A 17,011-nucleotide genomic window follows, 5' to 3' on the forward strand; every position below is an offset into this window, starting at 1 on the left:
AGTGATACCAACTTTTCAATGATTGATGTTAGCCCGTTTACAGTAGCAAGGTGAATGGGTGTTAGACCAGCACTGTCGCTGCGATGTATAGATGATGCATCCTGTGAAACAAAACAAAAACACACACACATAAAAATTAATAATGAAATTAAAATATTGCCACTCAATGGTGATGTACCTTTTATGAATTTTTATTTTGTCTGTGTAATCATGTTATGCACGTATATATACTTCATATTATAACGCTATCAATAATATAGAGTAGAAGACATACAAGTAATGTCACTTGGTAGATAATGCTTTGTTGTCTATCATTACGATAATTATTATCATAAGGTAATACTCATGTATATACTATTGGCTTTTTATAACCATTATAAAAAATGTATGAGTACTATCAGGCATAATAACAGAACAGAGGGGGGGGGGTTGACGAAGTGTAAGTAGTAGAGGTAGTGGGGTGATGTACAATATGAGTGACGGTAGTACTGATCGTATGGCATGAGAATCATGAAAAATGAGCAAGGAATGACAAAGTTCTGTTTGATTAAAGTAGTGCTTGCATTTCCATATTTTTATCAAACGAATTCGTTTTCACTGGCTGTCTGCTGTAGCAACAAACAGAATTTACAAAAGACTTAACTCCGTTTCGTTGACAATCATTGTCAACGAAACGGAGTTAAGTCTTTTGTTTCTGTTTGTTGCTACAGCAGACAGCCAGTGAAAACGAATACAAGCACTACTTTAAACAAACATAACTTTGTCATTCCTTGCTCATTTTTCATGATTGAGGTGTCATATGAAAGGGCAGAAACTCAACTTTTTAGAAATGTGATTTTCTCTTTGAAATTCAGATACCGCCCGCCAAATGACTTTTTGGTTTCCTCTCTTCAAATTCATTTTAATCACTCATGCATGAAATATGGATTATACGAATTGCATCAAATGAAAGAAGAGGATCTAAGCTTTACAAATATGTGTCATTTATAAATTATAATTGAGATTACGTCAAGATAAAACATCGATAGTTCTCGGTTTCGTTTTTTCTTGGACGCACTGTATAACAGAAGTCAAAGTAATAAACACAATAATCTGTACCTTATCAAGAAGAATCAGTGCAGTATCAGCATATCCAGAGTTAAGTGCAATACTTATCGGTGACTGGCTTCTTTTAGAAAGTCTCGTACTCATAATTGATCTCCGGTCCAGTAGTTCCTTCATTATTGATTCATTCCCACTGTAAAAGAACAAGAAAACATATTACAATAGATATAAATGTGTGTATGTTTAAATATATACACATAATGGATATATTACTGACATTTGGAACATTTTCTGATTCTCTGATTTTTCTGATTCTGAAATCATGGACGAAATCATATTTTCTTATATGAGATTATCTTATATGGCGAATCATTTTCGCATCATGTTTTTGTTGGTTTTAGTTAAACTATACATGCCTTTATTGTAATACAAGTTTACATGTAATTGTATCAGAACTTTTGGTTACTTGTCATTAATTTTCAAGAGTACATTTCCACTGCAACCGCTTATAAACCGATCGAAAAAATGGGATCCATAGAAGTAACATGTTTTTTTTTTTTTTAATTGTTTTGCTTTGATGATAAAACGGATGTCATGATTGTTACTTTACAATTAAACCATAGTAGTAAATTGTGGTACAATAACTGGAGGAAAATAAGTAGTACATTAAAAGTATGCAAATTGTTGTATGAACAGTTCACCTTGTTACAGCATAATGGAGGGCTGTCCATCCCTCTGCATCTTCTTTCTCAATATCTGCATTGTTTTCTATCAGTAGGCGTACACAGTCCAGATGTCCTCCCCTGGCGGCAACCATAAGTGGCGTAACACCTTTTAAGGTCTGTGAGGTAAATAATATCGGTGCTACCTACATGTTTAAGTAGGCCTACCATAGGATACATGTACTCGTACTCTAATTTCATCGATGAATGCAGGTTTCCCTACATAAGAACGTGGAATGCTTTCTGACTTGGATAATCATCACCCGATACCAATACAGTTACAGTAAAGTATCGAAGCAGATTACCCAAAGTTGCTCAGTAATATCAGAGCAGAATATGTAATCTGAAACCCAGGTGACAAAGTTGCTCTGGTAATGAACTGGAACTATTGTCACCTAGGTTAGATTTATAGAACAGTAGTGAACTGTAGGATTGAGTAATTTGTGCGCCCTGATAGTATACACTGGTCTGATGAGTTTTCTTTACTCCAGACTTTACCTATTTTTAATCGCATGGGCAATGAAAATATAAATGATATAAAATAAGACGCGTGCATGCTCCTCTGTGTCAGTTGTTCATGTTGTTTAATGTTCACTTATTGATTTAGATTTTGTTGGCACTGACATAACTTTTTTTAATTCACTTTTTTAAATATTTTTAGGGGGGTAGGGGCAATGCTTCATGCATGCATAAACAACGAATTAAGCAAGATCATAGCTTTAAAAGAACCTAGCGGTAAAGAGTACCAATTAATCACCAAAACAAAGGTTGTAGAGAAGTTAGGAGTTTCATTTGTTCATAGGCCGATTGTATAACATTTTAAAAGAGCTATACATTGATATTACCCCTATTTATAGACCCTCGATTAACATAAAATCGTCTTGTGAGTAGACTATTACCTCTTACTTAAATGTTATCCAGATTACGGTAGCCACAGTAACGCACTGTTCCTCTTTATCACCTGAGTATTATAGTGTCTCTCCTTCTTTCCTCGTCCCCTTCTATTCTCTCGATCCCTCATCCCCATTCTCCTTTGATTTTCCCCTGCCCCCCCCCCCCCCCCCATGCACCCCTTCAGCCATTTCCCTCTCTTCGCCGTAAACCCAATCATCTTTCCCCCATCCTCTCTAAACTCGTTCTTCCGCCGGTTTGCTTGCTCATCCCTCCCCTTCTCCCCTTGCCTTACCGCTTCCCTTCTCTAGCTCTCTGTTTACCACTCTCTCCTTCTTTCTTCTCTCCCCTTTCATTCTCCTTCCTCATTCTCCTCCAACTTTCGTCTATACCTTTAATTCGCTCTTATCCGTTAATCCCAGTTTATCCAATCCTTTCCCCTAGTTCCTTCACTCCCTTTTCCCAAACCTTCATCAACTCATTCTCCAGTCGGCCTGCTTATTCCGCCACCCGCCCCCCCCCCCTCCTCAATCTTCCTTCCCTCCAACCCGCACGCGCTCTTTCTCCCTCTCTCTTTCCCTTCACTATCCTGCGCTAGCTCTTCTTATTTCCCCTCATTTCCTAAACGCTCCACGGAGTATACGCCCTTATTCCCTTACCCGGCCGGCCGCCCTCTTAAATCCAAAAGAATGCCCCCTTTCGCCTTCTCCCCACCTCCGCTCCCTTTTCTCCGCGTCTTATTAATGTTGGTCCCTCTCTCGATCCACCAGTCTCCCTGCTTCCCCTCTCAAGGCGCGGATCCAGGATTTCTTAGGGGTGGGGGCCCAATTTTTTTTCTTTTTGCTCCCGGAAATTTGAAAATCGCGCCAGCCGAAAATGCGCTCAGTGGGGGGTGGGGGGGGGGGGTGGCGGAAAGTAGTGAGCACATTTTTTGGGGGGGAAGCCCTCTAAAATTTGCATCCCCCCCCCCTCCCCCTTGAGCGCCAGGGGGGGGGGGGGAATCTCCCCAAAAAGGTAAAATTAACGTGTTTTTACACGTTTTATTTTTGAAGGGGGGACGGCCCCCCCCCGATCCGCCACTGCCCCTCTCTTACATCGCTCTCTCAGCTCCACCGTTGCTCTCTGTTTCCTCTACTTTTTGTTCCCCCTTTAACCTCCCCTTAGTGGGGTAGTGAGCACATTTTTTGGGGGGAGGGTCCTCTTCATTTTGCCCCCCCCCCCCTTGAGCGGCAGGGGGGGGGGGCGTGGGGGGGGGGCGTGGGGGGGGGGGGTGGGTAAAATTAACGTGTTTTTACATTTTTATTTTCGAAGGGGGCCCCCCCCCACATCCGCCACTGCCCCTCTCTTACCTCGCTCTATTAGCTCCACCGTTGTCCTCTCGCTTTCCTCTACTTTTTGTTCCCCCTTTAACCTCCCCTTAGTGGGGTAGTGAGCACATTTTTTTTTTTTGGGGGGGGGGGCCCTCTAAATTTTACCCCGCCCCCCTTGAGCGCCAAGGGGGGGGGGGGGGGGGGGGGGGTGCGGCATCTTCCCAAAAAGGTAAAATTAACGTGTTTTTACATTTTTATTTTCGAAGGCCCCCCCCCCCCCCACCCAGATCAGCCACTGCCCCTCTCTTACCTCGCTCTCTCAGCTCCACCGTTCCTCTCTTTTTCCTCTACTTTCCCCCTTTATCCTCCCCTTAGTGGGTAGTGACCACATTTTTTTTTTTTTTTTGGGGGGGGGCCCTCTTAATTCCCCCCCCCCCTTGGTGCTCAAGGGGGGGGGGTCGGGGCATCTCCCCAAAAGGTTAAATCGACGTGTTGTTACACGTTTTATTTTTGAAGGGACGGCCCCCCCCCTCCCCGGATCCGCCACTGCCCCTCTCTCACCTCGCTCTCTCAGCTCCACCATTCCTCTCTGTTTCCTCTACTTTCTGTTCCCCTTTAACCCCCCCCCCCCCATTAATTCCTCTTTCTCCCCCTGCTTTCACAGAGTCTCCTCATTGTATATTATATCACCTCCCATTTCTTGGCCTTCCTCCTCTTTCAGCCTAACATCATATATCGGGCATATATCATTATTATTGTCCCACTCATTTCTAGCCCTTCCTCCATTTTCTTCCCCATTTCATCCTCTTTTTCCTCACTCAATCCATCTCCTCCCTTCTTCCCTATTCTACTCTATATACCTCTCTCTTCTACCTCCTGCTCCCGCCCTCCTTTACCCCTCCAATTCTGTTTTCCACACTCAGTCTCCTTCTCACCTCGTCCCCTTCTATTCTCTCGATCCTCCTTCCCCACCCTCTCTAAACTCATTCTATCGCCTCATTCGCCGTCTTGCTCATCGTGTTGATATAGGTGATATATTACTATATTATCCTTGTCTCCTTATGTAGAAAACAAAACCTGTTACAATACAAAATATGGGGCACCTATCCCTCTTCACCAACCTCTACCCGAATCAAAGAATATGTACAACTCATGGTTGGGAGGAACAAAAATTTAAATTTCCTCATAAAAGGAATCAATGTTACTGATCATGCTGAGCTTATAATGCAGTCGCTTGTCTTCACACATTCTTTATATATGAAACAGCCCCGGCAACTGAGTGGCCGGTGGCCGCCTATCACACTGCCCAAATCGCGTTCCAGAGAAGAACAAAGTCCACACAAAGAAATAAAATTCTCGACAAGAGTCAAGTGTTGAAGTGGATAGTAACTTTATTACAATTTATTACATATAATCATGAAAAGTCACATCTATGGGCTGGAAGCCCCCGACTCTGCTAAAACTTTAGCACCTCATGGCGGCAAAGGAAATGAGGTATGAAACAAAATGAGGAAGTCATCCGAAAAGTAAAAGCTCGTGCCAATTCAGGAACTGCTTCCCATTTTATACCTTCTGACACGTGTGTTGCCCCTTAATAGGGCGTGTCACTACGAGGCATTGCGTCAAATTAATCCCTGGAACCATATACACCCATATTAAAAGGAAATTTATTAATTTTGCGAACTTAACCTCCAGAGTTGAGCTCACCGGACCCACCATTACTCCTCTACAATCCATTGATTGAGTTTATGTGTATTGCATGTAGTCCACAGTCAGGAGGGTCACAAACCCCTCTACATGCACATCCACTGTCACATCTTGATTCTTGAGATGAACTCGGTAGAAGTATCCACATTGTTTTGGAGTTGCATGCTCCTTCTGGTGACTGCTCCCCTTCAGCTACTAGTACAGAAAAGTCCAATGGCATCCTTGTACGCAATTCTGACAAGCCGGCTGTTCATGAATAAAATATAAACTATTTTCAAATAGTATACAACTTTAGGAAGTCAAGCTGACATCATCAGTGTATTTCTTCTTCTTTTTCTTCTTGTTCTACTTCTTCTAGTAAGTAATCTTCAAAGAGTTATTCGTTTTATAAAAACATATTGTTCGCTCGACCGGAGTACATTCCTTATTTTCCATGCTTATCAGCCCAACGACAGATCCCAGATAATTATAATAATACATGGTCTTCATGGTCTGAAATGAAATTACTGTATTATCAAACATGCCTTTCATTACTAATATACTACGTTTGCGTAAAAGATCTAATTAAACATTCAGACCATTGTTTTTAAAATGGCATTCACAGAGAAATCATAGAATTGAATTCCAAAAATACTTGACACCGGCAACTTTACAGTGTAAAAATCTCATTCTGATCTGAGTTGTTACAACCAAAGGTGTCCAATCATTTTTATTTTTTTTACTGTTAGTATGCAAACATATTTTTCTTTATCACACTTCTCGGGCAACTACCTCCAGGACATCCAAGATACAGCCATATGACATAATTAGATCTTGTACTGCTAGGCTGACCGCCCTACCACCCCCATTTTTGTTTAAAATCACCAATCCAAACGTTGAACTTGGGTTACTGTTGTTAAGAAAATATATTGTGAAAGTGGGATGGGTTGCATGTGGTAAGGATGTGTTGCATGTTAACAATTGCAACAGAAAGTTCTCGCTCTTCTATGGGGCGACTTACTTCAGACACTGTCATCTGGCCTCCGAGCTTAAGACAGCAAGGTCCTTGTCTACCATATCATTGTGAGCTTCTCATTCTACCCTTCATTTGCATGAAATACATTACCGGTACATGTACAGGCACCTGTTTGTATAGAGACATAAAATAAATTCACTTTTACGGCATGTTCATGAAAGCAATGTGAAGTACTAATTATAAAGTAAACAGCAGGGTAGGGTTCTTGCAGAATTTCTAGAACTCGCAGTAAGGGTGTAATAAATATAAACTTTGAACAATACTGGTATGTAGAAAGGGATTTAGGGTAGCCTGAAATTGGGTCTGGCAATGTTTAATACATTTAGGGTTGACATTATGTTTAGCAATGGATCCAGGATTAAAGTTAAGAATTCATTTTGTGTTACAACATAACCAGTACATAAATGCCAATAGAGCACGTTGTAAAAATCGCTGAATTCTTTTAATTGGTAATACAGTGCTACATGTTTCACAAACTGCAGGCCAGTGTGTTTTTACTTTATAAAATCTATTTAAATGATACTGTGTTACATACTTTTTTCTCTTCCACTCTACATCATGTTTCTGCTTTCACAATACAGAGGAAGATTTTAAAACTACCATTGATGAGTAAAAGATACATGCAGCTCCACCAGTACCTGGAAAATCCAGTTGTACAACACCTTCTCCTGAGACAATTGCTTCACATCATTTTTCTACACTATTAAACTTCATCCCTAGGCCTAACCCTAAACCTAAACCACCTTAATCACAATTCCAACCCTCAGTCTAACCCTACACCTTTGACAAAATAAAGCCTAGAGTAGTCGTTGCAGGAGCAAATGTTGAGTTACTAAAAATGCCATGACAGACTCATATGCTATGAATTTATCTCTGTTTCTTTCCCTGATTTGTTAAAAAAACATTGTAATATGCATTATGAATTACCAGTCCATTGTGCTTCGCTCATATATTGCCAGGCACAAGAGGCCATCGCTTAGAGGTAAGGGGCAGAACATCAAGACTGGAAGTGGAACCTCAAGGCACCCCATGATCTCTCAACAGCAAGCCCTTCCTCTCCATCTCTGGAACAGAATTATAAAAATATTCAATAAATATTAACCAAATATGTAAGAATACACAAAAATTGCATTATTTTTTTTTCTTCAATTGTCTTCAATGTTTACTTTCTTTTTCAGCAAAATATGAAGGTCAATTATTTTCTTTTTGCTTGTCATTCTGTTTCGTGTATAGTAGGATAGGACTCCCCCCCCCCCCCCTCCCCCCATCCCTTTTTCAAGGCCTTCAAATGTTAATTATAAAAAAATATATATTGGAAGTTAAAATACACTATAAATAAACACTACAGCAACTTGTTAGTAGACATCTTGTTGCACACATACCATGTAGCCACCCCTGAATCGATACTTCTCATACCAGCCCTTTGCATACCCCTCCAACTTGGCCTTATTTAATGCCCTCACCCATTTAAAAATTTCCTTTTACTTGACTAACTAAACAGGTCAAGTTTTAAAAAGTCCAAGTTAAAAAAAAAATTTAAAAAAAATTACCTTTTCTTGTTGTGGTCCGTTTTCTCCAGGACATTCTTGTTTCAGGCACATACTCAAAGAAGCAAGCATATGGTAATACACTCTGTATATTTCCTGTAAAAGAGAGGGGGAAAATTTATTCTTAAAATAGCTAGGTTCACATTCAGACTCAGTGACTGAAAACAACAGTCACTGCTACAATGTTTGCAGTCTAAAGACTGAGAGTAGAGACAGAGTCTTGACGTAAACTAAGAGACATAGAGTCAAGACTGCGCCAAAAAAAGATCAATACTCTAGAGTAAATTTAGAAACCACTAGCATGACTAGGCACTAGACTACACTACACTGCAGAGTGCAGTATACTTCTTCTCCTTCTTGAAGATAATCTGCCTCCTATCCTTCAATACCGGTACTGAAGATTCTTGCAGATGCCGTATATTCATGTATATATATATATATATATATATATTCGGCCTGAGTGGGGTGTGCAGGTAGACCACTACACCAGGTTTTCCCCTATTCTTATACGAATAGTGCCGTGGGTTCTTAACGTGCAAGGGTAGTGACTATCCTGTACACGGGGTCTCCTTTTAACATCCTATCCGAGACGGATTGTTTTCCATGTAACATAGCCTGCGTCTATGAAACAACAAGGGGAGGGGCACGTTAACACACAACGCTTGCTTCAGTCATCCGCCTGGGTGCGATTCGAACCCAAGATCTTTGGGCCGACAGGCAGACGCTTTACCGACTGAGCCAATTTGCCTCCTAGTCCTCCTACTGTCTACCGACTAGACTCTAGATTATTTACATTTCTATTTTAATTCTAACTTAACTAAAGTCTAGTGAAATCTTTACTCCAGGGAGCTCCGTCACCGAAGCCCTTCGGAGGCCGTAGGCGGAGCTCTCTGAAGCATGTACATGTATAGCATGGAGTTAGTGAAATCTAAACACTGTTTGGGGGTTTGCAGTTTATTGCAGGAGTTGTTGTTTTGGCTGCTTACAGCTTAGCCTGCCCTTGAAATAAAAATGGAATTTTCAATTCTAAATTTATTAAATCCGACAGCCAAGTCCGGATAACAGCAACGGATGACAGTAGATCTACTACTACAGTATACCACTCCAGCAAAGTATAGACTGATATAGACCGAAAGCTTCAGTCTCTGATATCGACGGTTGTTCTGCTGAAATTGCATCTGGCTCATCTGACCGCCTCTATACATAGACTGAAGTACGTCCTATGGTGACTGAGTGGAACAAATGGTTTGGTTCGGCAGGACCGGGATGAATGAGATATGCAACAAGATTTTTACTCTTTACATCCTCATACTGTATATTCACTTTGGCTGTAAAATTACATTTGATTATATTAACAAAAATAAAAAATAACACAGAAATATCTACTTTGACTTACGATAGCTTGCTCATTTAGATCCTACATTACCAAGTCAACGCAAAGCGTAGCATCCCCTCGCAGGGTACAAATGGCCTATATACATGTACATGTACATCAGAACAAGTTAACTCCATTGGACTATACTATTATATTACTAGGCAAGGAAGTTAACCACATTTTCACATATATAATTAGGTGCTTTTGCATATTTAATGAGATATGACCTTTCACCTTTCACCTACATACTCGGAAATTGAACTTAGCCTGTATTTTGATATCATGTACCTTCATATCAAATTTCATTAAAATCCGTCAAACATTACCGAAGTTATTGATCGGAATCCAAAATTGTTACGGACGCACGGAAGGACGGACGGCAGTGTTTCTATATCCCCTCCGACTTCGTTGCTAGGGGATAATGATTAATCCGAGAAAGTCTCGAAGTCGACATGATTCGTTGTCAGCCACCTGGTTTTTAGATGATGAATATTCATTTTTTCTTTTTGAACGTCCAATAGCTACGTATGAGTCAGCCCGTCTTGACCCAGTGACATATGAATATTCATAAACCCAATATTAAACGAGTGCTCTGATTGGCCATTGGCTATGTTTTGGTAGGTTGACCCAGAAATATATTGGCCGGGTCATGTCATAGATTACCAGAATGAATGCATGAAGGTACCGTTTCACGGTTCTGAAATCAAAATTGGATAACTCATACACGTACTGTACATGTAAGTCCGTAAATTTCACATTTGAAAATAAGTCATAACAAATTTGATAACTGTGCATAGGAGAAAAATATACATAGGGTCTAGCTTTTTTTTCTATTTGCTTTATAAATCAGAAAATTAGATCTAAATATAGAAAATCGGGGGAGCAGATTTCATAGTAAAAAGAGGTACAGAATAGGCTCAATCTATCCCCCCCCCCCCCCCCCCCCTGTGTGAGTCGTCTGGGTTACGATCTGTGTATGGGGAATGTCGACAAATGTCAGTTTTATTAAAGAAATGACCCATATCAGACGGTTATTTCTAAGACTGATAGAGAACCCCCCCCCCCCCCCTCAGTGTTATTTAGGGTACACATATGCTTGTTCCCTCTTTTTTGAAAGCACCCCCTATCTGAGGACTGCAAAAATTTCTGGACGCCCCTTATGCGGGCTTTTCCTGCCTTTGAGACCCCCCTAAATCCGGAACACTGCTCAATGAACCCCCTATCTCAGAAAAAGCAGACCAACCCCCCCCCCCCCCCCCCTTTACTCAGATAAGCTGTCATTACTGGTTGGCTCACACACCCAGGGAATACCCCAAAGAAGTTAGCCTGCATTACGTACATACAGTCAAATACACCCCTTTTTTTAGAATTCTCGGGCCGGACTTTGTCGCACAAAAAGTACCCCGTTACCGGACATTTTGGTAACACGCATGGTATCCCTCCGTTTTCGGAATGGGGGGGGGCAGGATAGAGAGTCAATGCTAATGCGTATTGACCTTAGCTATTTAGCACTGCACTACGTGTTAATACTTTAACAGGCAGAATTGCACCCACAAATAGTCCATACACACCTAACAAACGAATGCACGCAATAAAGACGATGCGAAGTGGCTGATTGGCAACTTTGACAGTAAGCCCACGCTTAAATTTTTTTAATTATTCTTTCTAACTTCTGTAAATTGTATTTTACTGCTATTTTAGACTAGTAGCCTAGATCTAGTAGTAGACCTCTAGGTGTCATCAATTGTCACTAGATCTAAGTAAAGTACAAATTTTGAGTGAAATCAGCTGAGTTTTGTACAGTGCTGTGTGAAATGTTGAGAATCAACAGCACAGCTTTTAATACACAGCCAGGACGCAGGAGGCGAGTTTGCTCAGTTAGTAAAGCGTCTGCCTGTCGAAGCAAACATGGAGATATAGATCTAGGTCACGTCTACTGACTAGTCTAGATCTAAGAAGAGAGATCCCGGGTTCGACCCGAACCCAGGCGGATGACTGAAGTGTGTTAACGTTCCCCTTCCCTTGTTCATAGGCGCAGGTTATGTCAAGTGGAAAACAGGATAGGACGTTAAATGGAGGCCCCGTGTACAGGAGAGTCACCACCCTTGCAAAGAACCATTTCATTGCACTATTCGTAGCTATAAATCTAGAGGTCTAGTAAGTAGTGAAATCTAGACTCTAGTGTAATGGTCCACATGCACACCCCAATCAGGCCTTGTACTAAAGTTAGTATAGAACCTATATGGCAATGGTATAGATTCTAGGGCAGGCATCTTGAAGAATCTTCAGTATTGAAGGAGGCCGGAGTCAGATTAGACTATCTTGAAGAAGAAGAAGAAGGATAGATCTAGACTAGTAATAATATTTATATAGTCTAGATCTAGACTAGAGGTCTAGATCTAGATCTAGAGTCTACTTGTTGTAAAGCGCTTAGGCCTAAAGTAATGTAGTGGGAATTGCCCCCACCCCCATACAAGCCTCCTACCACAAGAGGGCGCCATTGGCTTTCTCACACGGGGACGACAAGCTCGTACAAGCTTCTGGCACAAGAGGGCGACATTGGCCTTCACGCAGTGAGAGCAGATTGAGAACTGACACAGACTGACTGGTACACGTTGAGATATACTCCGAGTAACTAGACCGGTAAGTGAACGTTCTTTGTCTCATTTGTAGAATTAAGTATTGTTACTACGTAGCCTATGATCCATAGACCAGGGTTACTTCATTGGCGCTGCGAGCAAATTGCTTTCTTGCATTTGCGGTGATTTTTAAGACTTGTAATTTTTTGCACAGCGAGCACGGCTGCCCTAAAGCATAGGTAAAACATATGCGGTCCGATGCGCTGGGCTAAGCTGCTCGCTGTGAATTTGATATAAATCAGTAGACTAGATTTTAGGTTGAATTTCGAATTTTAGTCTTGGGCAGGGCGGATTACTCTGCTTTGCCTATTTCGTAATTTTTGGTGTATAATTCTTTGTTGTTTCGTGTGGGTGTTTCGAGCCAGGCTGTAATATTAGCCCGGTTTGGGACATTTTTGCTGTGATTTTTTTTTGGTCGGTCGTCTGCTCTCGCAAACTCCAAGTATAGTTCCGTCGCGGCTGTATGCGTGACTGGACTTTTTCACTGGGGGTTTGAGGGCCGTGCGATTCGAGTGTGCGTGTTTGAATTTTCTGTAGCGAGTGATTGAACTTTGTTTGTGGTGTGGGGTGTCTGATTAGGCATCGTTTTGTGTTGAGCGGTTGTTTTGTACGTGAGTTCGAGCCAGGCTGTAATATTAGCCCGGTTTAAAACATTTTTCAAGTGCGTGCTATATTTCTTGAGCGCGCAGGTTTTGGAGCCTGCCGGTCGTGGCACAGCGCTTTGTTACACACTACAGCGTATTTGATTCGGCGGAGGGATATTTTTTAGTCCTTCTCCTCACGATCGACGCCATTTTGTTTTTGGTTGTTGGCTGTTCGCCGACGGGACCTGGATCTCTTAAATCTAGGACCTAGACCTGCTTTTAGTAGTTGATAGCAGGAGGCTGTCTGTAGTTATTTAGGTGCGCGAGTGTATGGCTTTTGTGCGTGTTGTGTGTGGACCCACCCACTCGTTGTAGTGCGGGAGTCCTTTCAACAACAAAAAATAAATAAATAAATAGATAAATAAATAAATAAATAAATAAAAAAAAAAAAAAAAATCGTGCGGTGTGATTATCCGTGTTGGAGTGATGTGAGTAAACAGCACCTAGTTAAGAATTCAGGGAACTTATTTTTCCGTCGGGTTATTTCCCCGACGTAACTTAGTTGTAATTTTAGTAGACTAGTCTAGGCCTAAGGCTTTTGCGATTATGGGGTCGCTATGACATATAGGGAGGCTAAGATCCCTATTAATAGGTGTTCTTTTGAAGAACTCCTCGCAGACGTGCCGGGGTTAGCTCCTGTGCAGGCCGGGATCATGTTGGGTCTCCGGACTGAACACGGGAATATTACCCCGGGATTATTTTGGGCGTCCCCAGGGCTAGTAGAGTCCAGGGGGCTGCTAGACAGGTTCGACTTTGCTCCTCGGGAGAGTACCCGGGGGGCAGAGGGGGTTCCCAATCAGAGTGTTTTTGTCACTCCGTCGGGGCAGCGTGCCCTGAGCACCAGCACCCCCTGCGGGGCCCAGGCCCAGGTGGGGGGACACCAATACCCCTATGATGTATATCCGTCTCCCTTGGTTAACCGAGGGGATGTATCGGGTAGGCCCAGAGGGGCAGTCCCATCCCAGGGTATCAGAGGGGTCGGCTAGGCTTAGGGCCCCTCCCCTTTCCCGAAGAACCGATCCGTCGGGGTCCTGCTCCCAGGAGGGATAGGCAGGGGGGAAACGCTGGTAGAGTATCCTACCAGCCACTCCCCTTTTTTGATGGGCGCGGAAACTGGAGGGCTTTTCTGCATAAATTCACGGCGTTTGCGGACCAGCAGCGATGGGATTTTCCCCAGAGAGTGAATCAGCTAACCTGGTGTCTAGAGGGGAAAGCGGGAGATTATTTGAGCCTGACTCTGGAACAAGAGCCGGGTCTGAAGTATTTCCCGCTGGTCCGAAAATTGGCGCAGCGCTTCGATCACGGCGGGTTGACGGAATCTGCTCAACTCGAGTTTGCGTATGCCAGGCAGGGGCCAGAGGAATCCTTGCTTGAGTGGTCTGATCGGGTGTTCGGGTTAGCTCTCCGAGCATTCCCTGGGGTCCATGGGTCCTATTCGCACCAGCAGGCGGTCCTCCGCCTGTGTCGAGGGTGTTTGAACCGGGAGGCGGGATGTCACGCGCTGGCTCAACATCCCGCCACCGTTGAAGAGGCAGTAGGGCTTATACAGTGGCACCAGCATGTGCACCGAGCCATGTACCAGCGGGGGTGTCCTGTTAATTCGGTTGCCTTTGAGGATGCGGGGGAAATTGAAGTCCGCCAAGTGGATTTATCCCCCCAACCTCCTAGTCGACCTGAAGACGGACAACTCGCTGCAGTAGAACGCCGAATGGTGGAGCGCCAGGGCCGCCTAGAGGCCAGGGTAGCTAACATGGAGCCCAGGGTAGCTAACATAGAGCGGGATGTCCGGAGGATCCTAGATACCCTACAGTCAAGGCCGGCGGCTTCCCGGGAAAGAGCCAAGTCCCCGGGGGGTGACCGGTGTTATGCTTGCGGGGGGCACGGGCACTTCCGGAACCAATGTCCCACAGCTCGTGGCGACAGAGGGAATGTGCGTGTTTCCTTTGTCAACTGCCCCGAAGTGGAAAGCCCCAGCGGGTCGGAGGAGGAGACCAGCCCCCGACCCGAACGAGGCCAGCTAGTGACCGGGACGCCGGGAGGACGGGCAGTTATTCCCCAGGCAGCTGTTAAGCATGTGGGGGAGCCTGTTTCCGGTGAAACTGGGTTGAATGAAACCTCCACGAAACTTCCGATTCCTCCACAGGTGGTCGGGTCGCTGGACCCGATGCCGGGTCCCACCTCGGATCCGGAGTCGGGATCGGAGGAAAAAACGGAGGTAGTGGTTTGCCGGCTGCATTCCAGTTCCTCTCTTAATATCCCTATAGTGATAGGGGGTTTCCCCCTTAGGGCAATAGTGGATACGGCGGCTGAGGTGACTATCATCTCGGATCGGGTGCTTCAGCATCTGAAAACGCAGCCCAAAAGACTGCGGAAGGCCGTATTACATGCTCCAGGTAGGGATATAAGCATGAGGGGGTCAGTAGTGGGGCCGGTGAGCATTCTGTTGGGGGGACAAGAGTTCCCCAAGCAGTTGTATGTTGCACCCATTTCAGCCGACATGTTGCTGGGAAGGGATTTCCTCCATAAACATAGGGCGGTGATTCACATGCATCATCCCAGGTTACTGCTAGGGGAAGTGGAAATTCCCATGCAGCATGGGGATAACCCCAGGCGGATGGGTGTAGCAAGGGTGTATGCCCGCAAGAGGGTAATCCTTCCTCCCAATGCCGTTAAGAGGGTGACTGGGGTTATCGACCAACGGATAGGGGATTTTGTGTTTGGACCACTGCTAAACCCTGTTCCTTACATGGGGCGGGGAAGAGTGCGGAGGTAAGAGAGTTGGTAGCCCGGACACGGGGTAACCGTCTCCAGGCTCTCCTAGAGCAGACTCGGGTTAACGCCCAAGCGCTCTATGGCCCGTTAGGTCGGGTGTGCACGGGAACTTCTGTTCCTGTAGCACTAAGTTTTCAGGGTGCGCTTGAAGGTGGGAACTATTGAGTTCCTATCTCCTTGTTTTTGCTACATTAGCAAGAACATATACCGTATGTCAGTAAGTTTTTTGGATTTTTAGTATTTTTTCCCTAAATGCCCGTTGGCATATGTTTTGGTTGTTCCAGGGGGGACTTTTTTCCAAATGGCCCGCTCCGTGCTATAGCGGAACTGACGCCTCCTTCCTGCGCCGGAGTGACCTAGGTGGGTTTCTGGTTCTCCAGTCACACTCCGAAAAACCTGAGTAATATACCCCTCGGGTAGGTAAGATGGCGTCATAGCCTGGGAGGACAAGCGGATGGCTCCCCGCTATGGGGGCGTGGATTGTTTCGGGTAGGGAATCTCCCCCTGGCAATTGTAGTGTTAAGCATTAAGTATGTTGGTTTTTCAATGAATAAAACAAAAATATTTTCATGTTGTATTACCCCGTGTTTTGCTCGTTTGGGGTCAAGTTTGGCATGTTTAATACATGTTTTTAGATTAGGATGTTGTACGGCCACAAGGGAGGGTAAAGCATAATTATTATTTTTTTTTCCCCTCTATCCGGTTGTGGATAAGATATTTCACTGGGTTTATTTCAATTGGTCCTGGGTTTTTTTAAAACGGGGGGGAGTGTAGTGGGAATTGCCCCCACCCCCATACAAGCCTCCTACCACAAGAGGGCGCCATTGGCTTTCTCACACGGGGACGACAAGCTCGTACAAGCTTCTGGCACAAGAGGGCGACATTGGCCTTCACGCAGTGAGAGCAGATTGAGAACTGACACAGACTGACTGGTACACGTTGAGATATACTCCGAGTAACTAGACCGGTAAGTGAACGTTCTTTGTCTCATTTGTAGAATTAAGTATTGTTACTACGTAGCCTATGATCCATAGACCAGGGTTACTTCAGTAAAGGCGCTGAGAGACATTTGTATTAAGCGCTAGATCTATATAAAAATTAAATATTATTTATTATTATTATGCAGCTAGACTATGTGTGTTCAGTAGACAGTAGGCCGTAGGGTCTGTTGCGAAAATGCCCGGGATTTCTAGGGCGGGCACTACATGCAGCTTCCGCTCTCAGGTCGCGCCTGAAATTGGGCAATTTAATTAGATCCCTCTAACTTAGGCCTAGGCTACTCATGCACTCGCCCCGGCACACGAGCAGTCTAACTCTCAGGATCAATCTTTGTTTAACCTCCGGA

The 17,011-nt window shown here is 43.9% G+C and overlaps 1 long non-coding RNA gene across 1 annotated transcript; it reads right to left on the reverse strand.

The window, feature by feature from the left end:
- Nucleotides 1-5,338: 5,338 nt before the first annotated feature.
- On the reverse strand, nt 5,339-6,773 carry LOC105445928. The gene is made up of 2 exons (XR_004065513.1): nt 6,675-6,773; nt 5,339-5,920 (listed from the first exon to the last, which is right to left on the reverse strand). It is a non-coding gene; the product is annotated as an uncharacterized LOC105445928 (long non-coding RNA).
- Nucleotides 6,774-17,011: the final 10,238 nt, after the last annotated feature.

Source organism: Strongylocentrotus purpuratus, unplaced genomic scaffold (assembly GCF_000002235.5).
Source record: "Strongylocentrotus purpuratus isolate Spur 01 unplaced genomic scaffold, Spur_5.0 spur5_scaffold_20, whole genome shotgun sequence".
NCBI classification, from domain to species: domain Eukaryota; kingdom Metazoa; phylum Echinodermata; class Echinoidea; order Camarodonta; family Strongylocentrotidae; genus Strongylocentrotus; species Strongylocentrotus purpuratus.